The following is a 15,750-nucleotide window of genomic DNA, read 5'->3' as shown; positions in this document are numbered from 1 at the left end:
TGTCTGATAAAGATGCACAGCTAGTTACAGTATATGACATAGCTCCATACAGTAATGCAAAACAGTCCTCCAAAATAGTGTGTTCAATTAATGATTTAACACTTGCAAATTTTAGGGGACGCATGCAACAATCATAGTGGGATGAGGTATACAGGAATCCTGATGCTAATATAAAATGTAACTGATTTTGTGAAAGCTTTGTGAGTATATTTGAATACAGTCCCTAAGAAAACAGTGAAACATAACTGTAAGAAACCATCTAAAAAGCCATGGCTTACTAAGGGGATGAAAACACCTTGTAAACAGAAACGGGAAATGTATCTTATAGCTAGAAGGAGTAATGATCCAGAAACAGTGAAACATAGAAACACTACTGCGCTGTGTTAAGAAAAGTTATTAAAAAGTCCAGAAGTAGTTGCAATAGGTCTCAGATTAGCACTTCTGATAAAAAATTAAAACAATTTGGAATATTGTTAAAAGGGAAACTGGAAGACTGAGAGCACAGGGAGACTATATTTTCTTGAAACACAATGAAAGATTTATTAACAAAAAGTCAGAAGTGAAAAACATTTTTAATAATCATTTTTAATTGTTGTAGAGAAAATAGGATACAGCTATTCATTAGAAAATGGAGGGCAGTATATGGAAGAGGCAATACTTATGCAGTTTGATAAAACTAAAATTCATCCCATCTCTCCTACTGAAATTAGGAAAATAATAAATTCACTCAAAAGTAAAAGCTTGCATGGAATTGATGGCATTTCCAACAGAGTACTAAGAGCTTGTTCACTGCAGATAAGTATGACTCTCCGCCACATATGTAATAGCTCACTGAAACAGGGCATTTTTCCAGATAGAAAGAAATATGCTATTGTTAAACCACTGCATAAAAAAGGAGACAGGTTGATGTTGAGAACTACTGACCAATCTCACTTCTGACTACTTTATCCAAAATTCTTGAAAGTGTAATGTATTCAAAAGCACATCACATACTTAGAAAAGTGAAGTACTAACAAAATTATAATTTGGTTTTCAGAAAGGCTCTTCAACAGATATTGCTATGTATGCTTTCGCTGTGTGGATATTAAATGCTCTGAATAACTGAACATCACCCACTGGGAAATTTTGTTATTTCTCAAAAAGATTGAAATTAACAGTATAGATAGTCTGCAAAAATCAGGCACAGTCCTCTAACTGGGGAGGTATCAAGAGTGGTGTCTCACAGGGTTCACTCTTAGCCCCCTTATTGCTGTTAATATATATTAATGACTTACCACTGTACATTCATGAGTCTGCATAGCTAGTTGTTTTTGCTGATGATAGAATCATAGTAATCACACCCAACAAACAAGAATCATCAGAGTAAATTGTAAATAATGTATTTCAGAAAATTATTAAGTGATTCTTTGCAAATGGACTCTCACTAAATTTTGAGGAAACACAGTGCCTACAACTCTGTGCAGTAAATGGCATAATACCATTGTTAGATACAGACTTTGAACAGCAGTCAGTTGCTAAGGCAGAATATTCAAAATTTCTGGGTGTGTGAATTGATGAGAAATTGAATTGGAAGAAACTCATTGATGTGATGAAACATTGAGTTTCAACTACTTATGCTATTATGATTATTGCAAATTTTGGTGGTAAGCATATCAGTAAATTAGGCTACTAAGTCTATTTTCATTCATTGCTTTCATATAGCACCACATTTTGGGTTAATTAATCATTCAGAGAAAAACTGTTCATTGCACAAAAGCACATAACCAGAATAATAGCTGGAGCCCACCCAAGATCACCTTGCAGACATTTATTTATGGAACCCATGATATTCACAATACCTTTGCAATACATATATTGACTTATGAAGTTTTTTATTAATAACCCATTCCAGTTCAAAAATAACAGCAAAGCACATGACTGCAACACTAGAAGAAAGAATGACCTTCACTGTCCTGGGTTAAATCTGACTTAAGCACAGAAAGGGGTGAATTATGCTGCCACCAAAATCTTTAGTAGTTTGCCAGATAGCTTTAAAAGTCTGAAAAAAAGCCAACCAACATTTAAAAACAAATTAACAGAATTTCTGAATGAAAACTACTACTACCCAATAGATAATTTTTTTTTAGATATGAAGGAATAACTGTAAAAAAAGAGAAAAATGTTGTTATATTGTGTAAAGAAAACTGATGTTAAACTGACATAATCCACATCATTACAAAATGTCATATTCATGATCTATGGAACAAGTATTAATGTAGTGTAACAATTTGAGATTCAGTGCTTTCATTAGCACTTGCAGCTCTGGTTCTTTTCCCTCACAGCTACGCCAGCTTACTACTACAGTATTGACCCCAGAATGAAGTTTTCACTTTTCAGCCAAGTGAATTTTCACTTTGCAGTTGAGTGAGCACTTATATGAAACTTCCTGGTAGATTAAAACTGTGTGGCAGACCAATATTTGAACTTGGGACCTTTGCCTTTCACGGGAAAGTTCTCTACTGACCGAGATACTGAAGCATGACTCACGACCCATCCTCACAGCTTTACTTCCAACATCATCCCCTGCCTTCCAAACTTCACAGAATCTCTCCTGTGGAACTTCCAAGACCAGAACTCCTGGAAGTAAGGATATTGTAGAGACATGGCTTAGCAAAAGCCTAGGGGATGTTTCCAGAATGAAATTTTCACTCTGCAGCAGAGTGTGCACTTATATGACTCTTCTTGGCAGATTAAAACTATGTGCGAGACTGAGATTCAAATTTGGGACATTTGGCTTTCATGGGTAAATGCTTTACTGACTGAGCTAGCTAAGCAAGATTAATGCACTGGTTATTTTCCTACGTAGAAGATGTACATGGGTCTCCCCTTAAACATCTTCATTCAGTTGCAGGGTAAGGAATTTGAGTTTTCCTTGTCTGTATACAAAAATTAACATAATTATATTACCTATACATGGAGTTGGACATATTCAGTGGATGCACTGCTTGTATAGCATTAACTGGAAACAATGGAAAAATTAATGGAATCATTAAAGTTTAAAAGCATTCCTTACTTGCAATGACAAACTGGAACTTATGCAATGTTTTTGCATTAGTGCTGTTGATTTTTCTAACTTTGTGTACACTGTGTGTCACTATTCAAATGAGGACTGATGTTTTCTGTGCAGCCTGTACAAGCAGTCACTGGAGCTCCAAATGCTGGCTACCTGTTACCTGCATACAGGGCCTGCACTCAAGTGATTGCATGCCTTGCTGTGAGGTTATAAGGATTAAGAGTTGTATTTTCCTTTCTGGTGCTATGGGCAACATGATTGTGATTGAATTAAATGACTAATTACAAGTTTGGTACATAGTTTTATGTTATTTCAGCATCATAAATGGTCTTAATTGTTTATAGTGTAGTAACCATTTCACAGCTGGTGGTGAAGTAAGCAACTGCACTTGCTGCAGACCATAGTGCTGAGAAACCATGAAAACTACAATCCTGTCATTCCTTTTCCAGTAATTACTCCTTTGCTAATGAGGAATGACCTGCATTTGACCTCATGGCATTGGATTTTGGAATGATAACACTCACATACAGTAGCTGCTCAGTAATTAATTTTACCCAAAGTGCACTCCATTGCATGATTTTGCATGCAAGCTACTGCACAAATAAATACAATTAATCAGAATTTTGGTTGCATAGAGGAGGAAATACTACATGAGCTGTTAATCATTTCACCATTTCAAACTGACTGTTAAAGGGATGTTAACATAACCCATAGAACAATTTAATCTCAAAATGATTGAATTTGTATGCACTTATGAGCATAAATGATCACAATATGAAAATAACACTTCAAGTGACCTGTTAATATAAGTAATTAATATTCAGAAGCTAATTATACAGATAAGCTGCAGTGGACCAAAGACTCAGTGCACTGTTGTGGTTTGCAACATTTATTTGTCAGGTATTATACATGTATAAGTAATCAAACCTTCACTTTATCATAATGATATGATAACAGTTTACTGGCTGAACTTGCTTTTATCAAACTGCCTTAGTATTAAAAAAAACAAATGTACATCATCACATGCATAACTAAATGTGCTGTTTCACTGAATTTTTATTACCATAATGCTTAAGCCTTATAACTGAGACTTGACACATTACCTTCTACTGTCAAATTCTTGGCATAATTCACAGATTGATGATATTTTAAAGAAAGAATGCTAGATATTTATCCTTATGATTAATTACCATCTTTTGATGTTGGTAACTGCTTTCCCACAGTGCAAATTTGCTTTAATGACTGTTGGATATCGAAAAAGATGTTTAAAATGAAAATAACTAGGAACTGCTCATGTTTTGTGAATAAAAATACATAGCACACTATCCTGGTAATAATGAAATTGTTATTCAAACAATTCATGTATCACATGAAGTGAGATTAGCTCACAATGTAACTTTCAATAATAACTGGTGCCCAATATCTCCACAAATTCTAGCAACATTCAGAATAACAATACTTAAATGTTCAGTTGCTGTACTGAGCACTATGCTGGCCTCCATCAAAAATGCTACATAAATTTCCAAACAGCTGTACCAGTTATACTTCTGACTCTTGAAGACAGATTGCACCACATGGAAGTTGCTGAATACTTGGTATGAAATACCAGCCAGCACCCATTAGAAAACTTTTGATGTCCAAATCACCACTGTAATACTAGCTTCTCCTTATATGCAAAAATAGAGGTTCAATTAATCCACTTTGCCAACTTACAGCTTCTTCACAAGTAGCATAATTAATAGTTAGCAATGGCACTGCAAGTGTGCTCACTCACCTGTACAAAAGCAATCCTCCACTGTGACACTTAAAGACACACATCATAACAATTATTCTGCTCGGCTATGACTAATGAAAACAGAATGGATCACATAGCATCCTTTGTCCTGCAGTGCTTCCCCTAACTGACATCACACCTAATTATTCCCAGCCCTTTCTCTCTCTTCAAATATGTAATGGTTTACAATAGAAGTTTCAGAATAATTTACAGTGAATTTTGGACATAGTCATGAGATTAAGTAGCTCTTACTCTGGTATTTTGGGAACTTTTAAATGTTGATTTTGATCAAAGTAAACAGAGTTTGCCTGAATTTACATTATAATCACTAAATGACTGCTAGAGATCATTTTTTATTTTGTCTGAAGAAGATCACAGCTAGTAGTTATATATTTTTCAGGAGAAATCCAACGTATAAGTGTTGGTGATTTATTGAGGTTTATTTTTAAGTCAAATGGACTCCAGACAGCTTGCTGTGAAAGAGTAAAACTCTGTGGCTTATTTCTGATATTCCTGCAACTAGTATCCCCATTGAAAGGAGCTTTTCAGCCGTAGAAAGGATGAAAATAATTCATGTAGTTCACAAACTCAGGAATTGCTTACACACTTAAGTCTATAATGATCTGAAAAGGATCCCTTGCAGTAGCTGAGGTCTGAACCTGAATTTTATGAATTCCACAAAAAGGAGAAGATCCAGCTTCATTAAATAAGGTAGCTTCATACACAAAAATGGCATTTTCTTCATTTTTAACTACTTATGTTAATGAAAAGCTCAGTTCACACCACTATATAATTGTTTAGTGTGATTTGGCTGCTTTGAACTTCAACAGCTGTCATTTTGTGATATTGACTCTTAGGTTCTAATTGTAAAAATATTTAGTCACTTTTGATGTCCTCCCATGTCATAACTGCCATAAAACAGCATAGAAATGGCATGTGCTTAAGTAATTGCATGGGAATTAACATGTTGTACATCGTTTATATATATGTTGTGTTGAAAAACACTACCTATATTTTCATAGTGTCCTGCTGACTGCATCTTGACTGTGAAGCAGTTCTGCTATGACAGAAAAGTGTCTAGTTAGAAAATAATGATGCACTGGCCTAACATGAACCCACCAAAACAGGAATGATTCCAATGAGAATTATCTGATATCAAGTAAGCTAACTCCTGTCAGACAGTCAGGTGTAGAAACAATGCAGAACCTACTAAACAATGAAATCTTGTTTGAGAAAAGGCAAAAAAAAAAAACATGACATTATAGAAAGAAATGAATCCTAAAACTTAAAATCGATTTAATTAACATATGATATATTGGTTTAAATTGACAAACAGCTTGTGATGTTTGCCTGCTTTATTTCTTCATTGATAGTCCTCAGTGACTGTGTACTGCATTGTTATATTGGCTGAAAAATGGGGAGTGGAAGTTCAACAATGACTACTATAAATGTGTAGCTGACAGCTGCACAGTTGCATTTCACAGTTCTTTACTTCCACTGTTCACAAACCCTCAATATTGTACAGTTAATATGACCAGTTCACTATTGTTTAACTTTTGAAAAGCCTCATTACAGTTTGCAGGAAAATGTCAGCGTACTGTGTGACGAAGCAAGATGGGATAATTCTACTTCCCCTCTTGTTTTGGCACCTGCCTCCTTAAAATTCATTTTGTTCTTAACTAATTACCATGAACATACGTGAATATAATCTACATATTCATAAAAGAGAAATGTTGGCCCTCAGTTTTAAAGAATATAACACCAGATCTAGTTTTGTGCCTAGTTTTATGTATGTAATGGATTTTCCAATTTATTTTGACAATTCCCAGTTGGTATCTTTCATTATAGGCGAAATCAGTAATTGTTTCGTAACTTAAATTGTGTTGTTGACTTTAAATAAATATAAACTATATAATAGTTATAAACATTTGGAGGACGACACACTAGCAATCTTTAAGTAGTTATTTGGTTCTATTTGAAAATATGTTAGCAAACCAGCCCTTAATTAATTCCAAAGTAATTAACAGTTTTGTCAAAAGTATTGTTTGAATAACTATGTATGTTAATTTTTTATTTAAACAAATAATTTGGATTAACCTTGTAGTAGAAAAAACTGTTGAAAAGAACCAATTTTTCAATGCATTCGTTAATTTAATAAGTTAAGTTTTAAGTGTAATTTCTATAAATTTAACTTCGAACGATGTGTAGTATCAGTACCTATTATTGTGAGGATATATAAGGACCTGATTTTTGGTCCAGAGACAGTCAGTCCATGACCAAGTTTCAGACAAGAAACCTGTGTTAGATAGAACCACAACAATGCTTCAACTTAACTTTGAAGTAAGTGTTACACATATAAGCCACGTGTCCAAGAACTGTGAACCTTGTGGTTAGGTTTTTACTGCTCATAGATGTTTGACAAAGAAAATTTCATTTCTGAGGGGTTTCTTGAAAGGGAAGAAAGTATTTTTAGATGAATATTGCTCCAAAGAGAAGCCATAGAGGATTATGAGTGAATTTTGGGGAGGAGAGAGATTTGACTCTTTGAAGGGGACTGTGAAAGGTTTCTGTCGGTTTTGGATACAAAAACTGAAATATTTGGACAAAGAGCTAGGTAGTGAATCAATAATTATGGGTTTAGAAACTAAGTTACCCCAAAAAGTTAGAGAATTGCTTGTACCTGCCCCTAGGAGTAATACTGTATTAGTGATTTCTTGACTTATGTTGATAAAGTGATGAGGATGAAACCATCAGTGGAAGGTGGTAGGAGGGATTTTGATGACAATAATCAATCAGGAAGAGAATTTCAGGTAAATAGGATGAACAGGGCTAATTACAATAGAAATTCAAGGAATGGTTGGATGGAGGATAGTCAGAATGAGCACAGAAATGGCAGGAGAAATTCATGTAAAAGAAATGGTGGAGATGATTTTAATTCTGGATCAAACCATTTAAACTAGATAATGCTTCAGTTTTGGCTCACACTAGAGCAGGTAGTGATGAAGAGCCACATGTATATAAATGTGCTGTAGTAACTGGTCAGGGTAATGTAAATAATAGTAATAAGACAAGTGTAATTTCTAATTCTAGTGAGATGTTGGATGATGGTGCATGTAGCAGTGGTTATCCTGTAAATACTGGAACAAAGAACAATAAGTTTGCTGTGGTGCTAGACTGATGTAAATATTCTTACAGGACAACTATTTGGTAACATTGTGTGATTTTGTGAGGATTTAATTTTCTGGTTGAATGAGATCAGTGCTCAGAATTGAGTAGAGAAGTGTGGCAATGATTTGGTACGACTTACATCCCACTAGTTTTGAGGTGAACAGTAATTAAGTTGTGTGATGGTGACTATTCTTTTTTCAAAATGTAATCATTAGTAAACCTATGCTAGTGACATATTTAGTTTTTGCTGTTTTGCAAATGGCAAAAGACCTAAATCTTTCAACTTTAACTGGTTTCAGACTGAGTTATGGTTTAGAGTAATGTTTTGTAGTGTGATGTGCTCTTCATTTAAAAAATTTTTCTAGACACTACATTTCATATTATCATCAGTTTTAGTATTAATTACTGTAACGTTGTGAGAACTATATACAGTATTTATGTTCAGTGTAAAACTATCATTTGCCATTAATGTTAAACATTATTTAGACTTAGTTAGAAGTTTTATTTATTTATTTAATTTATTTATTTATCTCTTATTCTGGTGATCCATGTTGTGACACTATCACAGGATATGGAAGGTATCAATTTTACAAGCTTATGGCCAGAATTTATGGTAATACATAAAACAAAACAAAAACAGTAAACAGTAACTTAGGTCCCACTACAAAAAATACATTTTGGAGATAGATAGAGATTACAAAACAAAAACAGTAAACAGTAACTTATGTCCCACTACAAAAAATACATTTTAGAGATGGATAAAGATTACAAAATAATAAGTGTTACAGAGAAATAAATATTGGAAAATATATGTTTACAATAAAAATATTCAGTATTACAAATATAAATTTGGGCATACATTTGCAATTTACAACACAAGAAATGTTTAGCATTGTAGTTCAGGAACTCTTCTACTGTATAAAATGATCCTTGCAATAGGAACTGCCTTAAGGTTTTTTTAAACAAGAGATCATCATCTACCAAACACTTAATTCTTGAAGGGAGGGCATTAAAAATCTTATAGCCACTGAAATGGACTCCTTTCTGCACCATACTTAAATTTGGCTGTTCATAGTGGATATCATGTTTCCTTATAGTATTGTGACTGTGATATGCACTATTCAGGTTAAAGATGGAATTTTTCTTTTCTTATGAAGCACATAAAAGAGAATATATATTGTGCAGTGGATGTAAGTATTTCAAGCTTCTTAAAAAGATTCCTGCATGTGGCTCTACGGCTCTAGGATGGACTCCACACATGATCCTTATGGCTCTTTTTTGTACACACAGTACTTTTTTAGCCAGTGTCTGCTTTCAGCAAAATATAATTCCAAATACCATAATTGCATGAAAGTAACCATAATATGCTGACTTCGTGGTTTCCATATTTCTATAAGAAGAAACAATGCAGAATGCATATGTTGCTGAACTTAGTCTTTTGCATAGATCCAGGATGTGGTTTGACCAATTCAGTTTGCTATCAATATGCAAGCCTAGGTATTTTGAGGAATCTACCCTGGTTATTGTCTGCTCAACTATTTTTACTCCTATTTCCTCATCTTTGGATGTCGTGTGGAACTGAATGTAGTTTGTTTTACAGTAATTTAAAGAAAGACCATTAATGTTAAACCAGTTCACCATTTCATGAAAATCCTTATTTGCTGTTACCTCAAGTTTATCTACTGCATTATCAATAAGTAGTGTAGTGTCATCAGCGAAAATGGTGAATCTACAATATTCCGTACAGAGAGGGAGATCATTTATAAATATAATAAAAACTAGGGGGCCTAGAACTGAGCCCTACGGCACTCCTCAAGTGATGGTACCCCCTTCTGAAGGTAATGGGACACCATCTTGACTATCTACTACGACTTTTTGCTTCCTGTTTGACAGATATGAGTCAAACCATTTCCCTGCTGTACCACTTATACTGAGATGTTCAGATTTATGTAAAAGAATTTAGTGATTTACACAGTCAAATGGTTTTGTTAGGTCACAAAATATGCCAATCACTTTCAGTTTTTTGTTGATAGATTCCAAGAGTTTACCAGTAAATGCAAATATTGCATCTTCTGTTGACAAACCTTTCTGAAATCCAAACTGACTTTTGCTGAAGATATTGTGATCACTGAGATGTTTAACTATCCTGGCATGCATTAGTTTCTCTAACACATTTGAAAAGCTTGTTAGTAGTGATATTGGCCTACAGTTAGCAGTATCCATCTTATCCCCCTTCTTATACAGCAGTTTTACAACTGCATACTTAAGCCTCTCAGGAACTATCCCTTGCTTAAGTGGCGCATCAGAAATGTGGCAAAGGACTTTACTTACATGACTGGAGCAGTATTTTAATAATTTGTTAGAAATGTTGTCAATTCCAGCAGTTTTTACTTTTCAGGGATTCAATAAGTCTTTCAATTTCTTGAACAGTGACTGTTTTTACCTTCATGTGTTGTGCTGAACCAAGTACTCTAGCTTTCAAAAGATTGATGGTTTGCTTCATGGACCCTTGTAAACCTATTTTTTCTGTTACTGTTAAAAAATTGTTGTTGAATGTGTCTGTAACTGTTTTTGGATCCCTAACAAGATTACCCTCACTTTTTATTAGTATATTTTCACTATAAACTGCATTTTCCCCGTTTCTTTCTTTACAAATTTCCAGATAATTTTTACTTTATTGCTCAAGTTGTCAGTTTCTGCCTTCAAGCACATGTTTTTTGCTGCCTGAATGGTCTTATTCAGAACTTTATTGTTGATTTTACAGTGTGTAATCCTACTGTTATCATCTGAACTCCTGGCTGCAGCATATAGTTCTCTTCTTGTTTTACAAGAGATTTTGATGCCTTTAGTAACCCAAGGCTTGTTTCCAGATTTGAACAGGTTTTCTCTCACAGATTTTTTAGGAAATGCTTCTGCAAAAGGGCTTGTAACTTCATTGATAAATATATTCAATTTTGAACTAACATCAACTGTAGCATATACAGGAGACCAGTCCACAAACTGTAATTGCTGATTAAAGGTTTCAGTGGTGTGTATGTTTATAAATCTAAATGTTTTCCAAATGAAATTTTCTTTTCTTTGTACATTCGTTTGGTTTAGAGTGAGGAATTGTCCTTCATGATGAGAGAGACCATTTATAATATTTTTCATGGTTAAATTATTGAAAATATCCTTATCTACAATTACATTATCTATTAAAGTGCTAGAGCTGGCAGTTACTCTAGTTGGAACGTCCACCACTGGTACTAAATTGTAACAGTACATTAAATGTTCAAAGTCTGTTTTGTTTCAAATTTTCTGTTAAAAGGTCCACATTGAAGTCACCCATAACAATGCTAGACTTAGTTTTCCTACATAGGTGGGACAGAAGTGATTCAGTTAGTCTTAGAAATACATTTAGATTTCCAGCAGGTGCCCTGTAAACAGTTAGAACGATAACAGTTGCACTGTCTGCTGTTAACTGGATGCCACACACCTCAAAATGTTGTTCATCACAATATTTGCTTAAATCTACGGATTTATACACTATATTATTTTCATAAATATTGCAACACTACCTTTTTCCATAACAGATCTACAGTAATGAGTAGCTAAACTAAAGTTCTCAATCTGTGGCATGTGGATTCCACTCATAAGGTTGATGTTCTGAGGAACACAGTATATGAGGCTCACTTTCACACTCATAAGCATACTAAAGTAGGGTATTTTGTCTGGTTTTTTCATGCACTGTGGCAGAGGAGAACCTCATCTGAGAGAACTGATAGCAGGGCAGGGCACTATATGTAAATATTTTGTATAGGGATTTTCATATGGTCAGATCATATAAGTTAGAATTGCAAAAACATATGTATTGTAGTTTTTGATCAGATTTCGTATGTAATGTTTTTGTTATTGTTATTGTTATTTATTGAGCATTCATTTTATCATATACAATGATATAGGAGTTGTATGTAAATTTTAAACCCAGTTTCTAGCGTCACTTGTGGTCACTGAATTGCCCAGTTGGCTATTTGCAATGGTCACTGAATTGCCCAGTTGGCTATTTGCAATTTCTATCTGGTCAATCCAATGAGGGGATGATGTGATGAAGCAAGCTGGGATATTTTTATTTGCCCTCTTGTTTTGCCATATGCCTCCTTAAAATTCGTTTTGTTCTTAACTAATTACCATTAACATACGTGAATATAATCTGCATTTTCATAAAAGAGAAAGGTTGGTCTTCAGTTTTAAAGAATACAACACCAGACCTAATTTTGTGTTTAGTTTTATGTATGTAAAGGATTTTCCAAATTATTTTGACTATTCCCAGTAAGTATCTTTCATTATAGGGTGAAATCAGTTAACAGTTTCTTCTACTACAGGGGTTAGGTGGAATTATTTGTTTTAATCATGAAATTAACGTACATACACTTTTGACTAAACTGTTAATTACTTTGGAATTAAATAAGGGCTGGCTTTCGAATAGAGCCAAATAAATACTTAAAGACTGCTAGTGTATCATCTTCCAAAAGTTTATAATTATTATAGAATTTATATTTGTTTATAAGTCAACAATAGAATTTAAGTCACGAAACAATTACTGGTTTCACCCTATAACAAAAGATATTAACTAGGAATAGTCCAAATAAATTAGAAATTGATTAGATATACAAAACTAATAACAAAATTACATCTGGTGCTATATTTATTACGGCTGAGGGCCAACCTTTCTCTTTTATGAAAATGCAGCTTATACTCATGAATGTTAATGGTAATTAGTCAAGAATGAAAAAAAAAATTAAGGGGGCAGATGGCAAAACAAGAGGGGAAGTAGAAATATCCCAGCTTGCTTCATCACGTTACTCCCTCATTCGATTGACCTGATAGATATAGAAAATAGCTAACTGGGCAATTCAATGATCTCAAGGAACCCCAGAAAGTTGGTTTAACATTCTACACACAAAATAATATTACATAAGAAATCTCCTTATCAAAAACTACAGTACATAATATTTTTTCAAATTTTTACTTATATAAACTGGCTGTATGAAAATCGCCATACAAAATATTTACGTATAGTGTATTGTACAATGGCACAAAATATCCACAAGTTATATTTTTAATAAAAATTAGGCATCTTCATCATAAGTGATGTCCTTTGTTGGATAGAAAAACATAATATTGCTAAGATACATATCACTTTATACAAGTCCTGCCTTGCTTAAAAAAATAAATCATGGATGCAAAAAGTTAAATTGCATTGCACCTTGCAGTTCATTTGCTGATAGAAAATTTCACTTGTTTAATGCTTAGTATTTCGCACAAGCACTTTCACTCTTTTACTGAGTTTAACTCACTTTCTCAACAAGTTGTCTATGCCTTCAACACGTCCAAGTGGCAGTTAGTAAGGAAATGTGATGCTTTCGGTTCCCTTGTAGGTGATTCTCATCCACCTCAGTACATAAAATTAGACAAGATACCCTACTGTAGTACACTCACTTTTACTTCTAAGAATATGGAAAAAATGCTCACACTAATGACAAATAATTGTCATTACCTTGTAAATAAATACATTACACAGATCTCATAACATCACAATAATTAGCACCAAAATTGACTATAGTACAAAAGGTGGGGACTAGTAAAAATTTAAAATCAAGTGCATATCACACTACAAAACATTACTCCAGGTCATAACTCTGTCTCAAACTGGTTAAACTTGAAAGATTTGGGTTTCTTTTCCATTTGCAAAATTGCTAAAATGCCAAGTTCTGGTTTGAAATTCACATCACTCATGGACTCATCATCTTAATGTCCAAAATATGCAAAAACTCAAGATGTGCAGCAGCATAGATTTACTAATCATTACACTATGAAAAAAGAATAGAGTAACCATCACATAATTTAATTGCTACTCAAATCAAAATTAAGGGGATGGAATTCGTACCAAATCATTGCCTTGCTTCTCCACTCAACTCTCAGTACTACTCTGATTCAACTGAAAAATTATATTCCCAAAAAATCACAAAATGTTACCGAATAGTTGACCTGTCAGATTATGCACATCACTCTAGCACCACAGTTATCAGTTAACCAACAAAATTACTTTTCTTCATCCCCGTATTACCACTTTAAGCTCCTAATTCCTCAGAACACAAATAGAAGGTCTCATATACCCTACTGACCCAATGATGCAGCATTATATGACTTGTACCTCACTAAAGTATTGCTCTTTCTGTTAAGCTCTCATTCAAAGCTGCAGTGAAATGAACTGCATAATATACACAGTACCCAATGTTGCCTAGTTCAAAAATAGATATCAGTATAGTTACACCACATTTGATTGTATACAGTTATCGTTTTCATTACTCAATCTTGTCTGTCAGCTGCATTATTTTACTTACATTTCTTACCTTGTTAGCTGCTGGATTGTGTTCCCAAAAAAATATCCCTACTGCAGAGCCTGGCTCCCTAACCATTAAGACCTTAACATTATTCATTATTTTATTCTTTCATCATTGCTTCATTATCTAATAAATAAACACCTGCACTGTTTAGCCATTGCAAAACTGATTTTATTGAAAAACACTTCACAGTAACAGATCCTAATGCTAAGGTAAACTTAACTCTCATTACTGATCAGACAAAATTGTCAATTAGAAAAACTATTGTTTCATTGTATTCCACAAAATTGCTAGACATTCTAGCCTGAAGTGGAAATTACATACTAATCTTGCATATTCTTTCCACTCACCTCATTCCAGGGAACTATGTTTAAACTTTTATTTCCATAATGTTAGAAGAGGCTGTATCATTACATGCTTGTGTAGGTAGATAGTTATCTCTATATACCTACTGACTGTACTGAAAAGAAACACTTATACCATAATTATTATTAAGATCTAGTATTCAAAATGGTTTTTTACTGCATATTGCCTATGCTGCTGCACCAAATTATACTAATTTTTACACATGAGCTGATTACCTCAGATGTTAATTATAGGTCTCATATAATCTGCACCTTCTCTTCCACATATGTTGACACCTTTCATTTTCTGTTTACCTTACCTCTTTGCTGGACAGATTTTTTAAAAACTATGATGCCAATTTACTTTCAACATTTCATTCTTCCACCTTCATATGATTCCATTTCTTATTACAAACATAACAGTATATAAAACAGGAGAAATCTTTTCTAAAATAATCCTATACTAAAGTATCCAGCTGTACAAAATCACATGAAAGTCGAAGATAGAATGCTGACTCAGGAAAATGGATGGGATTGTGTCTGAGAAGAAGGTGGAATGTTTACTGTGGTGATCTGAACCAGATGGTGCATAGACGCATAGACGCCTGACACCATTAAACATGAGAGGCATCTGACATCAGGGAGACAGGCAACTGCATCAGCAAGGATACTGTCATGTAAGAGGATTGCCACTCCTCTACCAGTAGGGGAAGCATGAGAGACATGTGCAGTAAAACCATGGGGAGCAGAAAAATTTGGAATGTCCACCTCCTGAAGGAGAGCAACGCCAACATCTGCAGCATATAGCATGTCATGGAATAAAACCAGTATTGACATTGACGGTGGCCATGCGATAAGTCTGGAAGACTTCCATCGCCAGGAGGACGGGCGATTCAGACATGGGGGAGGTACAGGGGAACTCCTTGTTATTCACCCATGGAAGGGCATATCACTATGATAGGGTGGGAGCCGATCTCACCAAGGGGGGTCCATTGCTCTGTACACCTCCAGAATGTCCATCCTCAGCAT

The sequence above is a fragment of the Schistocerca piceifrons genome, chromosome 8 (assembly GCF_021461385.2).
Source record: "Schistocerca piceifrons isolate TAMUIC-IGC-003096 chromosome 8, iqSchPice1.1, whole genome shotgun sequence".
Taxonomy (NCBI): Eukaryota; Metazoa; Arthropoda; class Insecta; order Orthoptera; family Acrididae; genus Schistocerca; species Schistocerca piceifrons.
The sequence above is the reverse complement of the archived record's forward strand: the minus strand, read 5'-3'. Positions refer to the sequence as shown.